This window comes from Alligator sinensis, unplaced genomic scaffold, assembly GCF_000455745.1.
Source record: "Alligator sinensis unplaced genomic scaffold, ASM45574v1 scaffold172_1, whole genome shotgun sequence".
In the NCBI taxonomy this organism is placed as follows: domain Eukaryota; kingdom Metazoa; phylum Chordata; order Crocodylia; family Alligatoridae; genus Alligator; species Alligator sinensis.
This window is the reverse complement of record NW_005842168.1, coordinates 1,668,823-1,693,146: the sequence shown is the minus strand read 5'-3', so window position 1 is coordinate 1,693,146 and position 24,324 is coordinate 1,668,823. Positions and strand designations below refer to the sequence as shown.

Below are 24,324 nucleotides of genomic sequence, written 5' to 3'. Positions count from 1 at the left end.
GCACAGACCTTGTTGTCGGAGGTGAGTGGGGCGGGCGGCGGGCCCCCCTCCCCGGGCCTGATGGCCTTTGTTTTCCCAAGCAGGCACGGTGGCCTCCATTTTGAATTTTTATCACCTTTTGCCATTTATTGCGGTTGGCCTCGGAGCCCCCGGGCGGTCCGGGGGGCTCCGCGGGGCCGCCTGACCCATTTGCCCGCCTTCTCCTCCGCAGATCCGATGGGAAAAAAACATCACGCTAGGGGAGCCTCCCGGGTTTCTACATTCCTGGTGGTGGTAAGTGGCCTTCCCTGTTTGCTTCACCTTCCAAAAATACAAGGGGGCTGGGGGGGGTGCAGAGGCGGGAGGGGGGAGAGACGGCATCGCTCTTGAATGAGCCGGGAGGGAAAATATCGTCCTGGGTAAAAGTTTTGGTCCTTGCCTCCTCTGGTAAGGAGGAGACGTGCTGCACGCGTGCACGACCGGCGTGTTTGCCGCCGTCGGGAATTTATTTTATTTTATTTTTTGCATGAGTGGAAATTGTTCGTTTGGCCCCTGGGAAGAAGCGAGGGGGGGAAACCCTGTGTCTTCCACACGGGCCTGGCGGTATCGCTTTTACTCAGGTGGAACGGGCGAGGCACGGGAGGAGGAGCTGTTTGTTCCTCCCCACCGGCCAAAGCAGAGGCATCAGGGGGCTCTCACTTCCTCAGTGGTGATGCCGGATGACTTGGCCCCTCGGGGTTACTGGGGGTGATGGGGGGGAGATGCCATTTCCCATCCGGTGCTAGCTGGCGGGGGTGTTGTTCGTGCCAACTCAGGAGCGGTCCCTTTTTGTAGGAGGTCCTCTGCAAAAAAAAATAAATTAATTAAAAAAAAATAAAAAGTGGGTGCAGGTTGGAGGGTCCCCTCATTTCCTGCCATCCGGGAGGATCTGCCTTGAACAAAGCAAAGTTTCTCTGATTCTGCACCTGAAGGTGCTGGGAGTGGATTTCCAATCTTCCAGCTGAAGTTTGCACCAGGCTCACGAGCTGGCCGTTTGCAGGCGAGTGCGCTGTGGCTTTTTAAGAAGTAAATAGTGCCTAGGTTGAGATGGTTTTGAGTCAGGCTGTTGAAGCAGAGGGAAACCGAAGTGTACACGCCTACCCGTTTGCCAGTGCAGGCACCTCGGGTCCGTGCCTGGGAGCAGCTGAGACTGTGAGCTCTCTTGCAGCCAGTTGCTAGCAGCATGCGAACTGAGAAAACCAGTTCCTAATTGCATTTGTCAACTGCATGCAGGATGCTCGCAACGCGCTCGGGCAGCTTATGGTGCTGGCTGGTCTCTCTCTCTCTCTCTCTCTCTCTCTCTCTCCAGATCAGATCGGTGGTGGGGAGGGGGCAGGGGGGAGCTTAGGCGGCTCGCAGAGGCAGTCTGACTTCCTGTTGAGGCCTGCAGTTTGGGTAATGAAGTTCAGAAGTAGTAGCAGGAGTTTGGGGAACATGATTGAGGCTTGTTTTCTTCTGCATTTAGAGTAGGAGAAGCAAACTGGCCAGCCTTTTACCATGCTATTGGATAGGATCCGCGGTCCATTTCAGAGCCTGCAAAACTGTTCCCTGCCTGCTGCCATATGTATACTGAAGTGCACTGGATTATCATCCAGCCTTCTTCAGGCAAGGTCTGTGCTGCTAACATCTGCTGCTAGCTTGGCCAGGCTGTTCAGGGGTGTGAAGGGTGTGTAGACACGGTGCTACTGGTACCACTGTGCTTTTACTGGCATGGCCTGTTTTGCTGTCCCACATAAGACACATTTGGCTGGTGCGGCTGCACTCCGCACCAGGTGCGTTTTGTTGGTGCAGAATGCAGCGTTGCTCAGCTGGGGAAGTGTATTCAGTGTGGACCTGGCGCTAGTCTGTCACCTGGCAGTGTGGCACGCTGCCATGCAACTAGTGCTGGACAGAACAATGAGTCCACAGGAAACAGTGAGTCAGCACCTTCATGCTGTGGTGGCTAATGCTCTGCCTTGGAGAGAGCAGTCCGAGGGGGCATTTTCTGAGACTTAGGCGATGTGGAAATCTTGCACATATGGGTGCACGCGTAGTTCACAACAGAAGAGTTTTTGTGGTAGGATTTTCTGCCTTGTGGTGACATTTCTGGAGTGGGCTTGCCCTTCCGGTAAGGGAGCTCTTCGGGTTGTTGCAGCGTGTTCGGGTTCAGCTGATGAGCAGTAGAAGTTGAAACATCCCATGGAAGTCTTGCAAAGGGGTCTCCTAAACTTTGAATACTAAGAGGAGTAGAGATGCGTGAGCCTGACGTGCTCTTGGAGCCTAGAGCTGAAATAGCTGCCTGCTGGCCAGCTTTTTTTCTTGGCGGATTTAGACAGTTTGGGAGTTGAGGGAAAGACATCGGAGGGTGACAGTGCTGATAAGCCCTTCAGCTGAAGTTTTAGAAGTCCCTGAGTTACTTCTTTGCAGTCCAGCAGATTGTCAGCTCACTGTAATTGTCACCGACGTGTTAAAAGGTCCCTTCGGCTCTTAAAATTACCTGGCTCGAGACTTCTTTGTTGGAGTTGTTACTAGAAGGTTTAAAGGGTGATAAAATTGGATACGTGGTCTTGACGGACCTTAAATTCACTCCTTAACCACACGCCAAATGAGGTGGAAAGCCGCTCACCTTGAGCGAGCTGTCGGCTAAGTTTGTACTATGGTATTGTACATGTGCTGTTACTTATGCAAGTCATAATTAGTAACTGGATCCTATTTTGTGTTTTTTTTTCTTTTCCCTGCCATGCAGCGTATTTTGGGACCTTTACTGTGCAGCTCCTGAAAGGCGAGATACTTGTGAACATTCAAGTGAAGCAAAAGCCTTTCATGATTATGTGAGTAACAATTTTTAATCCTTGTGCTAATTGCAGGGTTGGAGAGATCAAACTTCTTCAGCGCTGAAAGCAAGCGTGTAACCAACTGGCGACAGCTTTTTTTTAACCAGCAGTGTTCTGACTGGGTTGAAGAGTATTTCATAATGTTGCAATTATGTAAATGAGTTCAGATACTTATCTTAAGTACTTAAGGGCATATTCAGACCCGTGGCGGAATTAAGTCGTTTTGCCGAGCAGTGGACAACAGAAGCCCTGCGATAGCTGTGCTGTGGGGAGCAGTGATGATATTTTCCACACTGAGGACAGACCTCATTTACAAAGTTCGTCACACAAGTGAGTGTGCTCAGTGTCTGAATGCGAACAGGGGAAATTCGTCAAAATGTTGGGTCTCCAGCCCAGGAAAAATCTAAGTATTCATTGGAGACAGCGTGCACTTAGAGGCTTGCTCTGGCTAGCCAGTATTCATGTCTCAAAAATATCAATATAAAGGTACTTCATTTCATTAAGACTGCATTGCAGTCTCGTTCTCTCTCTTTTTCTTTTCCCTTGTTCTTGTTTTTAAAAAAACAAAAAAAAAACAAAACCTTTTTGGTTGAAGGTCCATTTCTTAATGGCTGTGAAATAGCTGGAAAAGATTGTTTGGAAATGTCTTGGACATTGCCGTGTCTGAGCCTGACGTTGGTGGCTGATTGGATGGGCTAGATTTTGGAGGATTGGATTGGCTGCGGTACTTTCCCAGCGTGGCTGGGAGGCTGTGGTGTACCTGCAAAGGAAGGTACGTGAGCCCCAGGTCAATAGCCAAGGCTCTCTGCGGTTGGCTTTTGCTTGCAGGACAAAGGAGACCACATCCAAAGCGACCATGCGACAAGAAGCCTTGGAGATGAGGCATGAGGCTTTGCAGTAACCTGAACCTGTCAGCGGGGACATCTCCCCAAGCCAGGCTGGCTGCTGTGTAGGCTTGCAAGTAAATAGATGCATTTTACAACTTGCTCAGCTCTGCTGTGACCTGTGGACAGTGGGTTGTCAGCAGGGGCAGCGATTCTGAGTGGGGGGGACTTATTAAATGAATTGGTATGAAGAGATTTGGTTATTTTTGCTCTTGTCCCACTGGTGTAGCCCTGTGCACCCTCTTGCCTGTAGCAGCCAGATAACCTTGTTGTCAGTTTGGTTTTTATTAGGCATCATGTGGCCCTTACAGCAGGGTTCACTAATGAGAATCCCCATTTATCAGGCCACTTTTAACTGTCTGTGCTCTGAATTCTGCCAGGACAGCAAAGGGTGCAACTACAGCAGAAAGTGTGCGGGCTGCTCCTTTCCGAATGAACGCACTCAATTAAGGCTGTAACATTCCCATAAACTTCAGCATGAGTGATTAGGACAGTGGGAGAGGGGGGTTGCAAGGGGATGTTGGTGCAGGCTAGGGGAATATTGTCAAACACATTAGAAGTAGTATCGGCCACCTTCTTCTGATGAATAGCACTGCTGGTCAAAAACAGCATAGAGCTGTTTCCCCTTCTTGCTCTGTTGAGATTTCTAGCTGGTTTGGGTGCGTATCTATTGCCCAGAGCCCGTGCAAGAGCTCATCCTTGGTGTGTGGGTGAGCTCCAGCCTTGCTACAGACCTTCACGCCGCTCCTTGCCCATCTTGCGGTGGGGCATTTGTTGCAGGAATGACAAAATCCCAGAGTGTTTGTGGGTTATAAATAGTGAAATGCAGCTTGCAAATATTTGCTATAGATGTGCCAAAGCCTGGGTCTCTTGCAAAGGAGGCCATGTGTTCAAAATGGATTGGCAAAGAGATGTTCTCATAGATGCTCTACCATAATGTGACCCAGTTGAGAGCTGCTGAAGAGGTACAAGGGGGAGATGGTTAGAGACTCTTCTGGTGGCTTGGATCTGTCTTTCCAGTGTGGCTCTTTGTTCCCCTAAAGGTCACTTGTGGTGGAGTTTAGTCTTGAGGTTGTCTGACCAGAAGGGGGTAGTTTTGTATGCCCCAGGTGCCATTGAATCTTGGTTCTGTTTGTGTCATAATGTCACTTAGGCATTACCTTTATAAAGGGTGAATTAGACTTTGATCCCTTTAGCCAAGGGTTACAAGAGAACTGGTGCCAAGCTGGTTGCCAAACCATCTCCCATGTTGGGGCCATTTTTTCCCAAGCTTAAAACCCTGGTGGACTCTGGAAGCACCTCTTAGTCATTCTGGATTTCCAAAGTACTTTAAAACTGCCCAACTTGGAACAGCAAACCCAAAACGTCTGTCTCGTTTGGGGTTTTATTTTTTATTGGAGGAGGTTAGATCTTGGATGCAAAAAGAAAGAAGGTGTGCAGGATAGCACCAGCCGCCAAGATACAGTAATGCTACATTAGCAGCAGCCTTATAATAATGTCTGAGGATTTAGTGTATTTAGAGAAATTAATCTTTTTTTAGCTTGGTAATAATTCTAACAATAGGCCTGAGTGCATTAGATGATTCGCATAAACTTCTTTAATACATGTTGCTTTAAGCTTATAGTAAATAGACACAATCCTGATTGTTTTTTTTTTTAATTCTCACGGTAATACAGTTTCATAACAGTCCTTTTTAGTTTACCTTTTTAGCTTTATTATGAAGACTCATAAGGAGATTTTCCGTCTTTGCCTTCCCTCCTTCATCTCTTCACTTTCACTGTTTTATTGCAATTGTCCTGTTTTGGGCTTTAAATGGTTGATTATAATTCTCCGTAATGCTGCATATTGTAGATGCTTATGGATTTCTTTCCCCCTCCCCCCAAAGAATCGCTGTTTTCGCAGCAGGAGTAGGTAGTGTACTTTCCGGGGTGCGTAATCTACCTATATAAAGCTTAAATATTGACCAAAGAAAGGAACCGTATGATAAACTTTTTTGTGTGAATAGGAGCTTGTTTCTTTGAGGGCCATGTCCACGGCCCATGGTTCATGTGTGTGCATGCATGTGTTTCAAATCCAAACAGGCATAGCACAGATCTGGGGCTGTGATGCCAGAGTCGTCTTAAATCACTGCACCAGAGCTACCTACTGTTGACACGCCTGTTTCACTGAATTTCTGCTCTAGGGGGATGTCGGTGCCTATTTTTGCTTGTGTAACACATGCAAGAACAAGGAGTCAGGGGCTGTTGTTTGCATGCGTGAGTCGGGGGTGAGGGAGGCGCAGATAATTCATCCTATTGCGGTTCCTAAAGTACATCAGAGTCTTTAAAATACTTACTCGGTGTGTCCCGAGTTTTTAAGTTACTGTGCTTAAGCAGAGCACCTGTTGCTGGAGTTGAACAAGGTGGTGAAAATGCATGTTAAAGGATCTGCAGATCTTGCCATTCTGGGATCCAGGGTCCAATGGTTGCTCAGTAGATCCAGCTGGAATTTGATCCTTTGCCTTCTGCCCTTTGGGCTAGAAGGTGCTGGGACTGCTCCTGCTGCACAGTTTACACGGCAGCTGCTCTGCGCTTCCAGTGAATCATGTGAACTCCCAAACGGCCAGAGGGTGCTTAGCTGAGAGCAGGGAGGGCACACCACGAGGTGTAAATAATGTGGACTCCAGGACAAACGTACTGGGCTGGGAAAGCATGTTTGCTACTTCTGTTTATTTCCTATGCAGACTGAGAAGGGGGGGGGAAAAAAAAAAGAGTAGGGCCTATGCAAATCACAAAGTGAGTGGACAGATGACTGATTTTTGTATGTTGGATGTGGTAAAAAAAATAACCTATTCTAGGGCTTGGCACAGGCTTGTCGAACATCATATTTAAACTTCATCCATTACGGAGTATGACTTTTGGAGGTGGCCCACATTTGCCATGCATAACACCCACAGACTCTGTGTTTACCACACCACTATAAATATACAATGGTGGGATGCTGTAAACCTTCCACCTTGTGCAACAGAGCGCTGTAAAAGTGCCAGGCCTGGATGTGCCTGAAGACTTGCCCTGACATCATGTTGGCAAGTGTCTTTTGCTTGCCTTTCCCCATTATTAATGGCAGAGGTGTGGTCACTTGGAGGCAGGAGGAGGTCCTGTTCTCTACATCGCCTGGCTTAGGAAGCTCATGCTTTAGAAATAAGAGCCACGTGCTTCGTTAGCAGAGTGTTAACAGCGGGATTTGCATGCTGTGTGTCATTTCCATTTCATTTCCCAGTATAACTATATGAAAACTAATAGTAGCAGCAGGACAAATTACCAATTTCCCCCTTCAGATTTTCATATTTAAAAAAAAAAAAAAAAAAAGTCACACTTTCACTTGGGTGTTTTGTGACTTTTTTTTTTTGATGGCTGCTTGATCTCATGCAAGCCCTTCCATCCTTGGGAAATGCAATGCGCTACTCGGAGTTTGATCTCTTCACTCCTTCGCCAAGCTGCCTTTGCCCCTGGCGCGGCTGTGTGCGTAACACCTGTTAGCTGCAGAGCAGCATCTAGAAAGGAGGACTCTTACTTTGTACAAACGCCGCATATTCCCAGTGTCCGTGAAACTCTGTTAACTCTGCTAACAAATTGCACTTACTTGTAGGTTTGCCAGCCTTTCTACCACATGGGTAGAAACAGGTGATCCAGAAGTCAAAAGCATCAGCACACAAGTTTGTTGGAAGCCACATGCCTTGATTTCCAGTTGAGCCGTTTGGAGTTTTTTGTTGTTGTGTTTTTTGTTTTTTTTTTTTTTTAATTTTCCCCTTTTACTAACATTGTGCTGATCCTAAACGGTTGATTTGCTTTATTTCTGAATCTCCTACGCAGGGGGAATCCGATCAAAATTGGACATTTTTTTAAATTTGTTTGTTGGTTGTTTAAGTCTTTGCTTCAGTCGTTTGGAATCATGGAAATATCAGAGGGGTGAGGAACACTCCCAAATCTGTCTCCGGTTTCAGTATTTTTATGTGCCTTTCCAATAGAAAATGTTATACTCTCTCTGGAGGCTACTGCTGTTGGCACGGTTGTCTTTATCTTGCTTCTAGTCAAAGCCCCTCTGTAAGCACACTCGTATTACAGTGTGGCTGTGTTGCCAGACGCTCTTGTTGCAGGTTTCATTGTGCATCTTCTGAGCCGGTGAGCTACAAAGGGATTGTACAGCATGACAGGGAATTTCAACCACCACGTTATCTCAGAATTGGCCGATTGATGGTTGCAGTTCAGCATTTCAACATTGTGAAAGCCAATACAATTTGAGTTAGCTGTGATGACTGCCAGTTTAAATACCGCAGTGAATTTCTGTCAAATAGCTAATACGTAGAATGGGGAATTGCAGAAAACTTGATCACCAGAACCACTTTAGTCGATTTTGGCCTCCAGCTACACAAAATGAACTTAAATCTAGTTGACTGTCGCTACATACTTTTTGTGGCATTATTCTGTCTGCACAGCCTACTTCGAGTGGAACTTGAGGGGGGCAGGTATCGAGAACAACCTGAATCCCCTTGGCCCCAAGTTTTTCCCCTCCAAAATGCATGCATATGTAAATGGCAGAAAGAGGTCTGTCCCCGTCAAGTGGTATATTGTGGGGAAAATACTAAATTATTATACAATATGTGCTTGCATTTAGAAATGAGGCTTTACTTTCTTAAATAGCTTTTATATTTTTTAAATCATTTATCAGTCTAGCTCCTCCTGTCCAGTTTTTTTTTTTTTTTCCATCTTGAAAAATGCTTTGTTAAAGGATTGATGGTCAGTGCAAGACAGGCTGTGATTAGTCCTGGAAGAGATGGTACAGCTGGTTCAGCAAAAATAACTTGCCTGCTTCTGATATCTAACAATCCAATTCCTCCCTTCTGTCTTCCTTTTCTTTACTACCTAAAAATTACCTCTTGAATTAAAATCTGAAGGGTGTCTTTTGGAAACCACTTACGCAGGAGTTGTGGTGGGAATATTTTTGTTTTTAAAAGGTGTAAATGGTTTGGAGTCGGTATACGTGGCTTTAATTAGCGGGGAATGAGAGGTGAGTTTGAGCTCCTACAGTGGACTGTCATCCTGGCTTATATGTATTTTAGATGCACTTCCCCCCTCCGTGGCTACAGGGCAAGGGTGTGATCCAAATACTGTGCCATTTGAGCCCAGAGAGCCAAGCCAGTTCCTCAGATCAACAGTTGTATCCTCTACAAGTGCTACACGGCGGGAGGTATTGCCTTCTCAAGGACAGGCTGGCCACAGCATATCTTTAGCGGGATTGTCCATCGCTGTTGCATGTTTGCTCCAATAATCATCTCAGCTCACTTTTTGCCTTCGTTTCCCAGCTGCTGCCAGCCTGATAATCTGCACCGTTTTAAGTGTGGCTGCATAGTGCTCTTGTGTTGGGAGTCTTTGAGATCACTGTTGGCTGTCTGTGTAAGGGGCGATCCTGCTGCCTTGAAGCTTTAACGATTGGTCCAAACTCTTGCTCTGATCCAGTTTTATCCAGTGCAGTTTTGTCATTGTCTCCAGAGTTTTGGGCCCAGTTATGGCTGCTAACCCACATCTGTGCTCATTAGCAGCGTGCAACCAAAGATGGAAAAGCCTGCACTGGAGGAATGTGAAGTAGAGATGCTTTTAGGAGGTGCAAGGTGTTGTAGTGGGCGGTCAATGTGCGGAACTAGCTGAGAACTCATCACCTCTTAACCACTAATATACATGCAAGTTATTCTGCCTGTTGCAACTCCTGTATTTCAGTATCGAGACCGTCGGCACGTGTATTTCTGTCACTGAGTTTGCTCCTAGAAGCAAGCCAAATTGAGCTGTTGTTCTTGGCTTGTGTGTAATCCACGGCCTCCTATAACTTCCTAGTCATTTGGATGTTTCACGCCAGAGTCGGAGCTCACTTAAACGCCACTGCTGCCACTTCACTTCGGCTACGGGCTTATGAACAAGTTACCACCAGATAAGGGGGAGAGTGTGAATTTATAGCACGCTCTTACCCTGTGATAAGTGTTTCAGTAGCTTACAACACGGTGGGCTAAGCTCCTCTGCATTTACCATAGGATAAGAGCAAGCACATGGACTGGTACTTCAAAGTAGCTATTTGCTTCAAGGTAGAACTAGAAAAAATTAGGGTTGGAAGGGACCTCTGGAGGTCATCTAGTTCACACTCCAGTTTACCTTACAGTAACTCATTCAGGCGGCCGTGCCCTTGAGGGAGTACTGTCTTTTGACTATAAACAGCATAGGGCCTTTGTGACCCAGGTGGCATCTATGCGAGGGCAGGGGTGCATGTGTTCAGTCCAGTTCGGTCCATGCTCCAGTGTGTAACGGAGCTTTTTCTCCAGGGAATTCAGTGTCACTAGTTAGAAGCCACGGGGAGCACATCTGTGGCTACCTAGCAAATATTATGCAGCACAGGTTCAGCAAGTGCCCAGCATCAGCGGTGGTGCTACAGTGCTGGTTCTGCCAAGGCCAAAGAACAAAACCTGTTTCTCAGGCAATCAGTAAAAAAACCCAAAACCTAAAAAACAGTTTCCGGCCTTTTCCCTGTGAATGAGGGAAATGAGGGGATTGCCGGGTAACTTCTCTTCCAAAAGATCCTCATGGTTTTGCTACAGGGGAACGCTTGCTCAGACACGATTAAACTTCCCTGGTGAGAAATACGCCTCTTCCCTCAGTGTGGCATATCCTGATCTGCTCGGGAGAGACGGAGTTTCCCAATAGGTAACCAGAGGAATTTCCTCCAGGCTTGGCAGCTCTCCAAGCACATCTGCAAAATTTCCAAATGGCTAAAAAGTGCAGAATTTCCCCCTCCCTAGCAACATGCTGATAGATAAATATATATATTTAATAGTCCTCTACCCATGTGTCCACCATTTCTTCTTTTTTTTTTTTTTAAATAGAGATTCTGTGGGGAAAGGAGGTTCTCTTTGGTAAGGGCAAACTCTGTGCCCAGAGAAGCTTTGAGGATAGTTTCTAAAGAAGACTACTTGGGTAACTTTTAGGTGTAGGAAAAACTATTAAAAAAACCAAAATCAGTTAGTTAGTTTGTTTGTTTTTAATGAACCCAGGCTAATAAACTTGGCCAGACAGCTGATCTCTGTATCTGCTACTAAAAAGTGAAACTGCGCCGTTAAAATACCACTTGGTTTAATCTCTCAATACTAATTCATGCCGTGTTTAGTATTGTCTCCAGCAACTGTCAATGATAGCATCATTTTTTGTCTCGAATGATACCGTGCTCGCAGTGCTGTAGTTGCAGAGAAGCTGAAAGAACGTGTGGCTTTTAAAATGTTTTTTTTTTTAATAAGTCATACCTTCATTTAGTTGATATTGATGGAAAAACCGAGAGCATCAAACTTGAGGTCACAGCGCTGCGCTGACGCTGTAGTCTTTGTGATTGGGGAGCCTAAATATTTATCCTGTTCTGTCCCTAATGAAAACAAATTGTCAACAGTTGTTCAGTAACTGACTAAATTAAAATCTGTAATTAGTCAATTAGATTAAAGAGTTGGCACAACCTGATTGTATCATGCTGGTTAGGTTATTAAGAGAAAGGGTGTGATTTTTAATTACTGAATGCTAATTTTGACAGTTTCAAATGGAAACAGACGTTTTTCCCCCCTCTAATTCTGAGTGCCTGGGTAAAGGCAGGCAGCAAAATTTTATTTTATGTCAACAAATGGCGCGAAGACGCAAAGTTTCTCTTGTTCAAATCCGGAAGGGATTTCAACTGGAGAGCTCTGGCTGTGGGCGAGCGGGGAGAGTTTTATATTAAAAAAAAAAAACAATATTTCTTTCGGTGCAAAAATTAGCTTTCTTAAATGGATTGGGGGGCAACAGTTGCCTGGTAATAGGCAAGTGGGCTTTTGTACCGGAACGGGGGGACAGGCGCACCATGCAGTTTGCATCGGATGTGGATTTTCACCCGCTTGAAAGAGCTTGCTGCTGGGAAGTTGGATGTCTTCGCGACTGTGTCCATGGCTAGAGCCAAACATGCCCTGTGCTCTGGTAGCAGACGCGAGGCTCCAATCAGATGCTGGTTTGTTTGCCGGATGCTGCTGTTGCTTTGGAGGGGGGCAAGAGGCCATTGTATCGGGAATAATGCCACCCTGAGGATCTGTGGGTGTTTCGCACCGCACTTCCCAGCAAAATGGTCACAATGCTCCGGCAAAGCTCTGCTTGGCTCTGTTCCTTCCTATGTTCTTGCCTGCTGAGATCGCATGTAATCTGTGTCGGCTTTTGAGCTGGGAAGGAGGGGTGGGGGGAAGCAACTCTGTACAATTCTTTATCTCCTCCCCTGCTTAAAGGCCATTTGAACCAGCAGATGCGTAGTGCTGGGATGTCCGCGACACACAAGTGAGTCATTTCCACCCCCCCTTCCCCCAGCAGCCCTTCCAACCACACACATGCTTCTTCGCTGGGTTGGCTTTGATCACCGATTTGAGGCGTTGGGCCAGCAAAGCAGCCATCTAGTCGGGAATAGGTGCGCGGAGGTCTGCATGGAGGGCTAGGAACCATTTTGCCAGGCGCAGAAGAGGCTGTTTGTGATGCAGATTCCCATTGTTCGCTCAGGATGCCACAGCCACGTGGAGTGGAGACCCCTCTCCGGGAGCGCTGCTCCTCCGTGCCTGTGCCCCTGCTACCGCCCCCCACCCACGCGCACGCCCGTGCACACGCACATGCACACACGCATACGCCCTCTTTCCTCTGCCAAAGTTTGTGCCGGGGGGAGGGGCGGGGAGGCGGTTCTCGGGGCCCAGACACTGACAGATTTGTAGCTCCGGGTGAATACAAAGCTTGTAAACCTTCATTCATTTCCTTTTTGTGGTCCTTTCAGAGGAACAAAGAAAATGAAGCCGAGGGGTGCATGTACGCTTCGCAGACGAGGCCAGGGGGACATCTCCTGTCGCCAGGGAGCCAAGAGGGCTCTTTGAACCAAGTCCACCGGGCAAAGCAGGCAGCAAAGAGGGCGGGAGGCTGGGTCTGAGGGAGCAAAACTTGGGTAAAGCGTGTGCCTGTGTCTTTGGTCAGCAGTGGGAGATGGTTAGGTCAGTGCAGCGTGTATGGGTATGAGCATGGCTTTCCTGTTCTGATCATTTCCTTCCTTACCTAGGAAACTTGGATTTTCTCCTACCTTTTGTTATGTATTTTTCTCTTTTTAAAACAATCTCTTGATCTATTGAAAACAGTTGCAAGCTGATCCCACAAAGCATGCGTGTATATATGCTTATATAAGTACATATATGTATAGCATATACACGTGTGTGTGTGTGTATATATGTCTTTATATATATATATTGGATGCTACCTGTGTTTGCTCGCTGCGTCTACAATGGGTCCAAAGACCAAATAAAAAGTAACCTCTGCATAGATAAATTAAATGGCAAAATCCTCGCTGACGGGCGGGGGCTTTAGAGGTGGTCGCTGTTAGCATTGTTCTGTAAAGAGCCATATAAATGTACGGGATTAAAGCATTGGAGAGGAGAGCAGTATAATGCTGAAACTGGTTCATCCAGTTAACTGTATTCCAGCTGCGAGCGAATGGTTGTTGCCTGCCCCAGCACCTCACGCTCTTGTGCAACTAAACAACATCAAATGCCCGGGCTATTAGTGCGAATGCCTGACAAACTGCTTTGGATGCGCTGTGCGGTTGGCCAGCTTTCTGAGGTTTCATCTCCCGAGAACAACAGCCGATCCACAGTTCATTTTGTTGTAATGCTTCCTGCTGTTTAGCAGGAGCCACGAAGCCGAGCTTGTGGGGTTGGGTTTTTGTTTTGTTTTTTTCTTTTAAGGATAGACTTCGAATGTGTTGCTAGCCCCGGTGACTTTTCCAGCCAATTACAGCAGAATCCAAAGCGACTATAACGCTGAACGGAAAACAAATGAAAGACGAGCGGTGGGTCAAGAAAGCACATGGCTGATTTTTTTTCTTCCTCTGGTTCCAAAATTATGGGGCAGCAAATGCAAAATGAAGAAGCCCTGCTTGGCTTTCAGGGAAGCTTGCTTTAGAGGTGGTGGGCCGTTTGGGCAGCGATTCACCAGGCGTTGTCTGGCGTAGTGTGGCCTGGGTCATTCTTTTAGCTTAACGTGCTTCAATCAAGTTTGTTCCCAGTCTTGTTTTTTAAGGGAAACTTCCTTTCTGCCAGTGGACAACATGGAACAGATTTCCCCCCCCTCCAAAATCCTATGTTAAAAACAATCCCCGAACCTTCGGAGGTAGCACTGTGCAACCCTGCCTTTCACAACGTTTGTGGGGCATGTTGAAAGCAACCAGCTTGAAAACTGGAAGAACTAGGTGCCTCCAAACCCTGCCTGCTGTTTTCCATCTGCCCCTTCCAGCAAGCTCCCATCCAGATGTAGCTTTTCAAGCAAGACGGGTAAACCCGAAGGTGAGTCCTATCCTTTTCCATGAGTCAGCTCTAGCCCGTCACTACAGCCACCGTACCTGGGGAAAATTCAGCTCGCATCTGTCGCCGGTTGGCTGCTTTTGTCAGGAGTTGGCATGGAAAGGAGCTCGCCGGGTCCTGGGTAAACAGACATATATGTTTATTGTAATCTGACATGATTGAAATGAGCAGTAAATTGTGGGTCAGAGCGTGGCTTTTAATAGGACTGAAGCTGTAATCGCATCAGTTGCAAAGTCACTGATTCCGATCCAAAAACAATTTTGGAGATCATTAACTTGGCATTTGCTGGCAAGGACCTTTCCTCATTTTTTGGGAGCGTGTCGTGGTGAAAGGCTAGGAGAGAGTCGGAAGCCGGGGGAGGGAGGGCGGAGGGTAGGAAGGGAGATAAAGAAACAGCATTGAAAAAAATGTTGTTCGGGGAGGGTGGGGGGGAAAGAGAACCTGACGCCAAACGCCCACCCAAAACCAGGCTGGGGAAGGGAGTGCTGCTGTCTCTTTAAACCGAAAATACTCTTGGTTTAGTGCTGACCGTGGGGGAGGGGTGATGTGTTGTACCCTGGTGACTTGATGATAGGGAGGTTTGTAGCAGGCTTCCAGCTCTGAGCCCTGACACAGCAGGATGGGAGGAGCGAGGCGCGCCCCTGCTTCACCCACGGGGCACCGGCTGGCTTAAAAACACTTGTCTTGTTTTGCCCAGAAAGTTTAAAGGATGCCCTGCAGGAGGAGCCGGGTCCGGGGCAGAGCACGTGGAGCAGAGCGGAGGCTTTGCACGGTGCGAGCGCGCGCTGGGCCCCCGCGCCGGGCAGGGGCTGCGCGCCTTGCATCATCGCAGCCCTGCCCAAGCCTCTGCTGCGTGTGGCTTTGGGGGCCGTGAAGGAAACGGTTCCTTCCTCTCCCCCGTCGGCAGCGGAAGGCATGCCCTGCAGGCCCTGCCCCCTCTTGGAAAGGAAAAGTCCCTTCTCCCAGTAAACACCAAGCCTTGCATTTGCATTGCGGCTGGGGGGGGCCCTTTCCCAGAGCTCTGCCACCAGCACCCGCGCCGAGTCCGTGGGCTGCGGGGCGGTGACGTGGGATCCTGCCCTCGGTGGGAGGGTGGGGAGATGGCAGATGCATCTGTAGCCAAACCTCTCGTCGTCTTCAAATAGCATTGGCCTGGTGCGCAGGAAAAAAGGCCTTCTCGTGCCATGTCGCCGCAACACCGTCTTGAAGCCTTTTGTCCCTGTCTCGCCCTCCTCTCCCAAGCTGTCCAGCCCCCTGTGCCGGGGGATTCAGGAAGGGAAGTCAGCTAACCAAAGTTTGGTTGGCAGCCTGCAGTGCAGTCTGTGCCCAGTGCTTCTCCATCCCTGCAATGGTGTCTCTTATAGAGGACACCCAAGTGACACGTGAACTCTGCAAGTCTCGCTTAACACGTCTCTTTTCCCCACGCAGCTGAGGGCTGCAATTGTTTGGGGAGCTGTGGTAGTAGAGGATCATGTCGATCCCTCCTTCAGGGGCCAGGGTACTTGAGTATTCTTCCCCTACTAGGGCTGTGTGGATGGTGTGTCAGAGGACACTTCTGATTAGGGCAGGGAAAATCCAGGCCTTAAATGTCCCACATAAGCAGCAGACGTGGACGCTGCTTAGACTGGCAATAGGAGATGCCCTCTTTACAGAGCGCCATCCTGGAGCATGGCAGGCGGACGGCTGGTGCGGCTGACAGGGAGAGTAATGCTTCGCATGGAGACATCAAACACTCTTCCGACCCACAGGACTGCCTGCCTTCGTTGCTCTTCCTAATTCATGGAAATTGCCATGAAAAGACAGATGGTTTTTAAAAGTTGATTTCTGTCTCTGCTTTATCTGCTTGGGCTTCGCCTTTCTTTCGAGAGTGGAGACTGCCTTGCCTGGTAGAGGCAGTGATGGAAGCTGTAGTACAAATTGAGGTTATTGACACTATAAGTCTTCAGTTTTTTATATCTGTAAATTTCTCTTTGTCATATTGATGATGCCGGCTGGACACAGGTTAAGGAATCTACATCTGTATACTGTTTGCTTAAAGGGGAATAGTCAAGCACACGGGCTTGCCAGGCAGCTTTTCGGGCTTTGCCTTCTCAGATCTGATGCTTCCATTTGCATTTCAGTTTGTGAATAGTAGTATTGTGGCTTTTAAAAGCAAAACACCTTTCTCGGTATGATGAATCTTGGGTCGATGCATTTGCCTGCAAATAGTTGCAAGTGGATGGGTTTCCAGCAGGTTTGACCCCAAGCTGGATATTTGACTTGCTTTGGAAAACAGAATTTTTTTTATTTTTATTTTTTTTAAAAGAGAGAGATCCTGCCCTATCCAGAATACCTGAGTGGCTTACAATAAACAGCCTATGCTGCCCCCCACTTTTATATACCTTGATATAAATACAAAAAATGGGGATGTGAGGCACCATATGGAGTGAACCTTGCTTGTCTTAAGATGGAGTTGCCCGAAGTTGCTTCAGAAACCTTTGCACCCCAAGGCTAGAATTAAAAAAGCTGGTTTAGCAACCTTCTTGCAGCTGAGGTCTCTGTCATGCAGATGAAGATGTTGCAAACAGATGGGGTGGTGGTGGTGGCATTCCTCGTGATACCAAATCCATTTAGAGTCTGCAAAGCTGGAACTTTGGAGCGGTCCATCCGCCGCGCGCATCTGAAATGCAAACGCCCCGCTGTCTGGTCCTGAATCTTTACAAAAGTCAAGGATCCCTTCTTTAGGAGGCCCACCTCTCGTTTCCTAATCGGCACTTAGGATGGGTAAATTTGTGGGTGGCTTGATGGTGGTTAGAAAGAACACTGATATTTCTTTCTCCCCCCCACCCAGCCCCTAGCATACATGGCATTAATCTGGATATGAATGTGAAGAGGTGCCCTGCTTTGCAAGGGAAAGATGGAGACGATCAATATGCATAAGATTTAGAAAGGGAACATTTGTGGCACAGAGTTTGCATGGGCCGAACAATAGAAACACTGTGGCTTGCGAGCAAAGGACCCAGAGCAGATGCGGAGCAGTTAGACGAGAGTGTGGAGCGAGGTGGGGGAGGGCTCATTATTTGCATAACTGATTGTTGCCCTGGGGATTAAGGTGGGGGAAGGGAAGGGAGGCAGTGGGAGTACAAAGAAATCTACAGAAGATGCAGATTTTACATGCTCAGCCACTTCTGCTGGTGGGTGCTGGCTGTTTGCAGCGCTGCAGCCCACGCAGTTCACTCATGCCAGCCTCCTGACATACGCCGCTGCCTGGCGCTGCACTGGAGCTGTCATCTGGTTTTGTTGTTACGACGAGGGCAGGAGGGAGGTCCGCTGGGGAGACAGCCTGGTTGCCAAGGGACTGGGTTTTTAGCAGCTCCTGATGTCTCTTAGAAAGGCAGTGACTCTGCAGCCTGTCGTGTCAAGATAAAGTCCAAAGGAAGACCTCTGGCTGTGTCTTAAGCTAACATTTAAAAAAAAAAAATGTTTCTATGTAAACCCTTAAATATTTGATCTTGAGCGTTTATCTTCCCAGGATGCTGCTGCTTTCTGTAGTGAAAATGAGCTTTTGCTGCCTGTCTTGGTTGCCTGGAACAGGGTGGGGGTTTTTTTGGTTTTTTTCCCCTTTCCCTCCCGCTCTCACCCCCCCTGCTCCCCCAAGTTGTCTCTGCGCCTGAGTTTACTTTATTCAACTTCACAAGGCCGGGCTTGCACCTCTAATTCTTTTTTAAATACAAATGAGCTTTCAAAGCGGAGAATGTCTTGCAGCCTGCTCTGTCTTACTGCAGCACGTGAAACCTGCCTTGTTGCAAGGGACATGGCAAGAGGCACCCTCCGACCCAGGTTATTTAGCGCTAAATAAAGGTAGCATCTTACAGCGCAGGAAGGGAGAGGTGGCAGCGCTTAACTTGCGCTTAAAACAATGCCCGGCTTTCAGCTTTGCTTTTCTTATCGGAAAGATGAATGTGGCCCCCCCTGGGTTGCTACCCAGTTCGTATGCGTTCCTAGAGCGGCTGCAGCAAATCAACTTGATGTGAAGTTTCCCATTTGGCTGTACTCTGCGCGGTCCACCTGTGAAAATTCCTGCTAGCGTGACTTAGAAATAGCCTGCAAGCAGGCCAGTTCCAGACCTCCGTGGCATTGCTGTTTGGGAGAGGGCGAGGGTAGTTTTAGGCAGGGAGGCTGGGTCATCCGTGAGAGCGTACGTAGAGCCAAGACCTTGATTCCAATCCCGTCTCTGTCACAGTTTTTCTTGCATGGTCTTTGGCAAGTCATTTTATCTCGCTCTTTCTATTTTCCATCCTTCAAAATGAGGCACGTGCCACCTCCCCGAGCTTGGAGGAGCTGCTGTTATACAGCAAAAGGCCTGAATGCAGTGCGGACTGCTGTAGTTCTGCCAGGTTTGTCACTTGGGCATGTGGAAGTATTTTTGTCCTGTTTTATTGTAAGGCAAAATCTCCAAGGTGTCCTGGCGCAGAGACCACCGGCTTATTTCCACCGCTGCTTCTAATTTTGTAGGTCAGTTTAGCCAAACAGTTGTTTTGGACAGATGAATTGGACCAAGCTAAAACAGTAGCGGGGAAAGGAGATTCATCCAAATGGGGCAGAACGGAGAGTGTGAAAACACGTCCTCTCCAAGGTGGACACCCTAGCCCGGGGGCAGCTGTGTAATGCCTTAAGGTCTCTGCCCGAGTGCTTGCAGGGCCCTGATGGGGATCATTCCCTCTGCCCTCCAGTGATTCCTTCTGCCAGTTTGAGCCTGGTCTCCTTGGTTTGTCCAAGCACCACTTTGGCAGCAAATGCTACAGCTGGTCCAGCTGGGGTTAGGCATGTCAGCAGCATTGTACCATCTTGCCCTATGAGACGCAGGGCACGTCCTCCATGGAAATACCTGCCAGAGCTCAAGGAAAAGCTGAGTTTTCTCTTTCCTTTTGAAAGGTAAAAGCTCCCCTGCCTGTCTGGGAAGGATTTTTGCAGTGAGTTTCTGGGGGCTCATGGAGGAATGGCTGATGGGGGCAAGCAGTAGAGGCCACCAAATGAGTGCTCTGGTGTGTTGGGTTAGCTTCTCTCCCACTGGGGTAACGTGGTGGGGGAGCCGTGTCCTGCCTTCCACCCCTCGCCCCTTAACGCAACGTCTCTTGTGCATGTGGGCAGCTCTGTTCTTCCAGCTGGAAGCAAAAGGCCTTGCCTAAGAGGGGCAATAGCCACCTTGGATGCTGACAGACGCGGGGGGAACAAAACCCCAGCACTTTACTGGCAGAGGAATTGCGTCGGGTTGACTCAGCTCCCTGGCCTCTGCATAGTTCGTGCACTTCATGGAGCTTTTTGACACTTTTATCTAATAGCTGATTGAATTTGGGTCAAAACTGATGCGATTCTTCTTCTGGACATGCACTGTGCTTGGTACTGAGCTGAAAGTAAAGCGCTGGGGTTTTTTTGGTAACTTGTTTCCACATCTGTAAGCACCTTTTATGTCGGGTTCGTCGTACTCTTCGTTTTGGCTCAGCCCTCGAGCAGGGCGATTGCAGTGCTGGTAACGGGGCACGGCCCCGGGCATGATCTGAACAGGCCTCTACCAGGGACAGGTGCAGCTGTTTAATGCAGATGGGAAGTCTGGGTAACTAGGTTAGAGGAACCAGTATTTAACAGAGAAGGGGAAAACCCCTGACCCTGGCAACGGTAGGGTATATGCTGCCAGTAACGTACCTCCAGTGTTTCCTGAGTGAGGCCCAGTGTCACTGATGGGAATCAGCAACACGGCAGCATGTGTCTTGCTTCATACCAACTGTGAGGGAGGTGATGGATGCCCTGGGCATTATTAGTGCGACTGCTTTCCCAGTGCTTGCGTCTTCCGTGCTCATCACTGGCGGGCTGGGGAGGGAGTGTGGAAGTGATTCATATGTTCCTGGTGCATGTATTCATGCCTGAAAGTAAAACTCGTCATTGCAGTCTCTCCTCTTTGCTTTGCGGGAGCGGGGGAAGCAAGGGGGTTTCCTTTCCTCTGCTCAGCTTCCACCCCACCAAGCACTGCTCCAGTGGGAGTGTAGATCCTGCCAGATGGCTCCCCATTGCAGCCCCCACAGCTGGCCCCGGGAGCACAAGGCAGAGCCTGAACTGTGACGGAGCCGCCTCTTCGAATGGTGGGAGTCACCCCAGCCTGATTCGGGTCCCGAAGTCTGGCTTTGTCCTGTGGACTGCTCTGCCATTTCTGCCTGCTTCTTGGTGACTTTTTTTTTTTCTCCATTTGAGTGGGCAGACGTGGCTCCTTCAGGCTCTCCAGCACATCTACCTGCCGTCTCAAGCATCCGCCAGGTGGGGTTGCCTGGAGAGAAGTCGGTAGTTTCTCCCTTCTCTTCCTACAAGGTTTTCCTCATCCCTTGAGTGGGGGAAGAAGCAAGGGGCTGAGATATGGCCCCAGCTCCCACTTAGAAACTTTGAGTGAAGTTGAGGTCCCTACCCCTCCTTCAAGGGTACTGAGGGTCTCTCCATTTCTTTGTCACGCATGGAGAGAGGAAATGGAGCTATTCAATAAGCCGTTGGCTGGCTTCAGTCACCAGTTCCTCTGTTCATTCAGAGTGAAGCAGCTCCTGGCTACACTCCCCCATGTGCAGCAATGTAGAGGGTTAAAGACGTTCTGCTATTTTACCTGTTGCTGTATATGGGAATAAGGGCCTTGGGTGCTGCACGATTGAACGTAGGGATGCCTGTCCTGGGTCAGAGCACTGATACGTTTAGCCTGGCATCGAGTCTGGCACCAGTTAGTCCTGAGATGAAGCCGAGACATCCAGTAACTTGGCATGTGAACATACGCTGCTAGGGCTCATACTTGATTTCTGAAAAGATGCCACTGGTGGTTGCAGGCTCTTGTGTACGATCTGCTGCATTTCTTGGGGGTATTGCAGACGTTTTCAAGACTTTTCAGTGAAGTTCTGGTCGGAGAACACACAACTGTAATTGCTGGTTAGGGACCAGAGGAGGGTGGCCCGGGAATCGGGATGTGGGGTTGCACCAGGTTTTTACTGACTTCTCTGCTAGTTTCCTTGCATGCAACCTTGGGGAAATTGCGGTGCTCCTGCAGCAAAATGGGGCTGATGGGCTGCCTGACCAGGATGTTGAGATGCTAGTTAATATGATTGAAGGGGACCAGCTAAGTGTCTGAGGAAGCCATGTGTTTTTTAAGTTTTTGGCAGAGACTAATTCGGGGCTGTCGTTGTGCAGTTTAAGGGGACGCTGGTCGCAGGGATGTGCTTCTGTCTGCTCTTCATTCCCAAGATCTAGCACTCAATTGCTGGCAGGCTTGTATAGTGGCACCCTGTGTAAACTCGGTGCTCAAGGTGTGGGTTGATGATACCGTAAGTCGTGGCAGAAGCCTTCCACTTCCTTTCATAGAGGTTCCTCTGGAGAAAGCATTGCTTGGCCAGTTCATCCCATTACATTGGGGCAGTGGTGAATATTACCTGGACTTTTCAGGGCATGGCATTTTTCCTTCAAAGTCTGGTGGGACCCGCTGCCTGTCAGTTTTTTTTGAACCGTGTTAAAAAAAGATACCCATTTACTTTTTGTGGAGTCATGTTGGTGTCAACATGTCCTAACCGCACATCTGTCCTTACCTGCAGCCATCAAGGAGTTTTCAACATCACTTTATATCAAGCCTTTGCACTTGTGATTGCTTCATTGTGCAGCACAATGGATTCTCTGTCAATATGCCAGCTAATTAATTTTAACTTTTTATGTTGCTTCATCTTGGTGTGCTGTCCTCATCGTCCGTTTTTAGCGTTTGCTACCATGCATTTTAGCTTTTACCATTCATTGTCTTGTCGCCAGGGACGAGATAATACGCTACTCCCTTTTGCATCCCCCCCCTCTCCGTAACTAGTTGCACCCAGGGTCTCCTTCCTTTTGTTACAAATATATTGATCAAGGAGGGGTTGGGAGGAGAGAAGAAAGCAATTAAAGGGCTGTTCAGAAAGTTAGTTCACTTGAGTAGATGCTTCCCTCTGGGTGGAGGACAGTGGTTCTGAGTGCAGTCTACACACAGCCGAATCTGATGAAAATAACAGGGTATCACTGCTTGGCTTGCTGATTTCTGCCGTACGTGTCTCCTAAGAAATGAGTGGGGAGGTGAAACGGTATTGTTCGGATCTTCGTGACAGAAGTGCTCGTTCGTCATTCCTACGAACGCGCCGCCAGGAATGCAGATGCGTGTGGTTTTTTTTTTTTCCCCTGCAGAAAAGGGCCGTGTTTACATTCGTTAGCCGTTTTGAAAACAAATGCATTGCTCCCCTCTTCTCCCATTACATCTATCCTTTAAAAAAAAAACCAACATCTTGATCAGGGGATGGTAACTTGTCAGCTGAGTTTGCAAGGCCTGATACCCAGCTTGGGAGCACCTCTGCCTTTAAATGTTACACGAGGATCTTTGGAGTGCCACGTTGGACCCATCTTGAAATTTCAGGGAGCTCTCTAAGCATCCGTGGGTAGATTTATTGATTTTCGTGGAAATCAGATAGGGAGGAAATGGGACACATGGGGAAAGTCCCTGTAATGTGGTTAGCAGAGGTGGCAGGCTCAGGCACTTCTGTAATTGTCTGTAGATCAAAGAGCTGGCTGATGGCCGCTATGAACGGGTTCCAGCCTAACGATGCCACTCCTTCTTAGCTCTGCCCATCTTGCCAGCACAGTGCAAACAGGTTGGTTCCCGGAAATAGAGAGGTAGCGGGAGAGAAGGGGAAAATGGAGGTGCCTGTAGAGCCTTTGGCATATAAGGAGATGCAGTAGAGAGGCGAGCAGAGTTCCTGGTGTTAAAAGGAATGGTGTACTTCTAGATACACGGCAGGAGAATGAGGATATAGCAGTGTATGAAGATGACGTAGCAGGTACAGGGGTCTACACAGCCCCCAGAGTGGAAAGAGACACGGTGGGGGGGAAGGGGGTGCACAAAGCACCTGGCATGAGGGTTTGCTGAAGCACAGGGACATGAAAAGAGGGGCATGCACGGAGAAGGAAAGGGTGCAAGGAACCCCAGTCAGCGCAGTGCACTTGGCCGAGAGAAGCAACAAAATATGCCACCCCCTGGTATTTCTTCTCGGTTGCAGCCGTGGAGGGCCACCTGTACCCATCTGCAAGGTTTTTGAGACGGGCAGGGTGACCGCAGGCTACAGCATGTTGCTTACTTAACTGCAGGAGCTGCGTATCTGCAGGGCTGTCTCATGTCACCACAAACTCAGAGATGAGTACAAACCCACCACCAACCCCTTCCTGCCATCTGTAGCCATGAGGCTCTGAGGACCTGGGCTCTTGAGGTGTTTTCAGGAAACAGCAGCATGACCCTCTCAAGAGCTTCCTTCCTGCAAGACTCACGCCAAGTGGTCTCCGTTGCGGGCAGATCCTGGTATTCAGCGGCTTACCTCTCCTCCCATTCAAAACCACGTGCCCGCTCGTTCCACCCTGTCCATGCTTGCATAGCTGAGCTGTGGAAAGGTAACAGTGGGAATGGACTGAGACGGAGAAGGGAGATCACAGTACCTTTTGTGTTTCCCAGTTCCCGTAGGAGAGGAAGAAGGGGTTGTTCATTAGAGAGGGATGTGGCAGATCTGGGTACCACTTCATACTCCTCTTCTTCTTCCCACTGGCTTCCCTATCGCTGAGTCCTTTGCCTCTTAGCAGGGAAGGGATGATGGCTCTTTCCTTCCTCTGGGTCTTCGTGGGAATGAAGACGGCAGCGGGTCTGAGGTGCCAGAAGTAGGTTGTGCTGTGGCCAGCTGATGGACTTGCATCCTCTAGACAGGTTGAGGGGAAGGCTAGAGACCAGGGATATTCATACACACAAGCAGTGGCTGCTTAATTTGAAATGATGGGTTTTGTCTGCATATCGCCGGTTGGTCTAAAGGCCATAAGGGAAGGGAGTGCCCTGTCAGTTCAGGGTGGCAGCGGCGGTGGGTCAGGGCCCGTGAAATTGATGCCTTTGTGTTTAATCTGGTTATAAGGGCAGCTATTATACATAATGAATTTTGCCTGTCCGCATCGTTGTAATACAAGAACCTAAATGTCTTTCAGAATAGAGAAGGTCACTCCTCTTTATTTCTGGTTGTAAATTTTTTTTTTTTTTTTTTTTTTGGCCAGTTACAGATGTGTAGTGTTGATATACATCGCTAATTAAGTTCGTTCTTACGCCAATTGGCAAGGTACAGGGGTGTGCACGTGTGCACTTGTGTTGGAAGGG

At 48.4% G+C, this 24,324-nt stretch overlaps 1 protein-coding gene across 1 annotated transcript in view; it reads left to right on the top strand.

Annotated features, from left to right (window-relative positions):
• The first annotated feature begins 6 nt into the window (after positions 1-6).
• The window catches only part of SSBP3 (single stranded DNA binding protein 3), a 133,453-nt gene continuing 109,135 nt past the window's right edge, over positions 7-24,324 (top strand). Inside the window, exons 1-3 of the mRNA XM_025206654.1 lie at positions 7-21; positions 212-273; positions 2,744-2,828. The gene's annotated coding sequence lies outside the window, so the exon portion shown is untranslated. The remainder of the gene's footprint in view (positions 22-211; positions 274-2,743; positions 2,829-24,324) is intronic.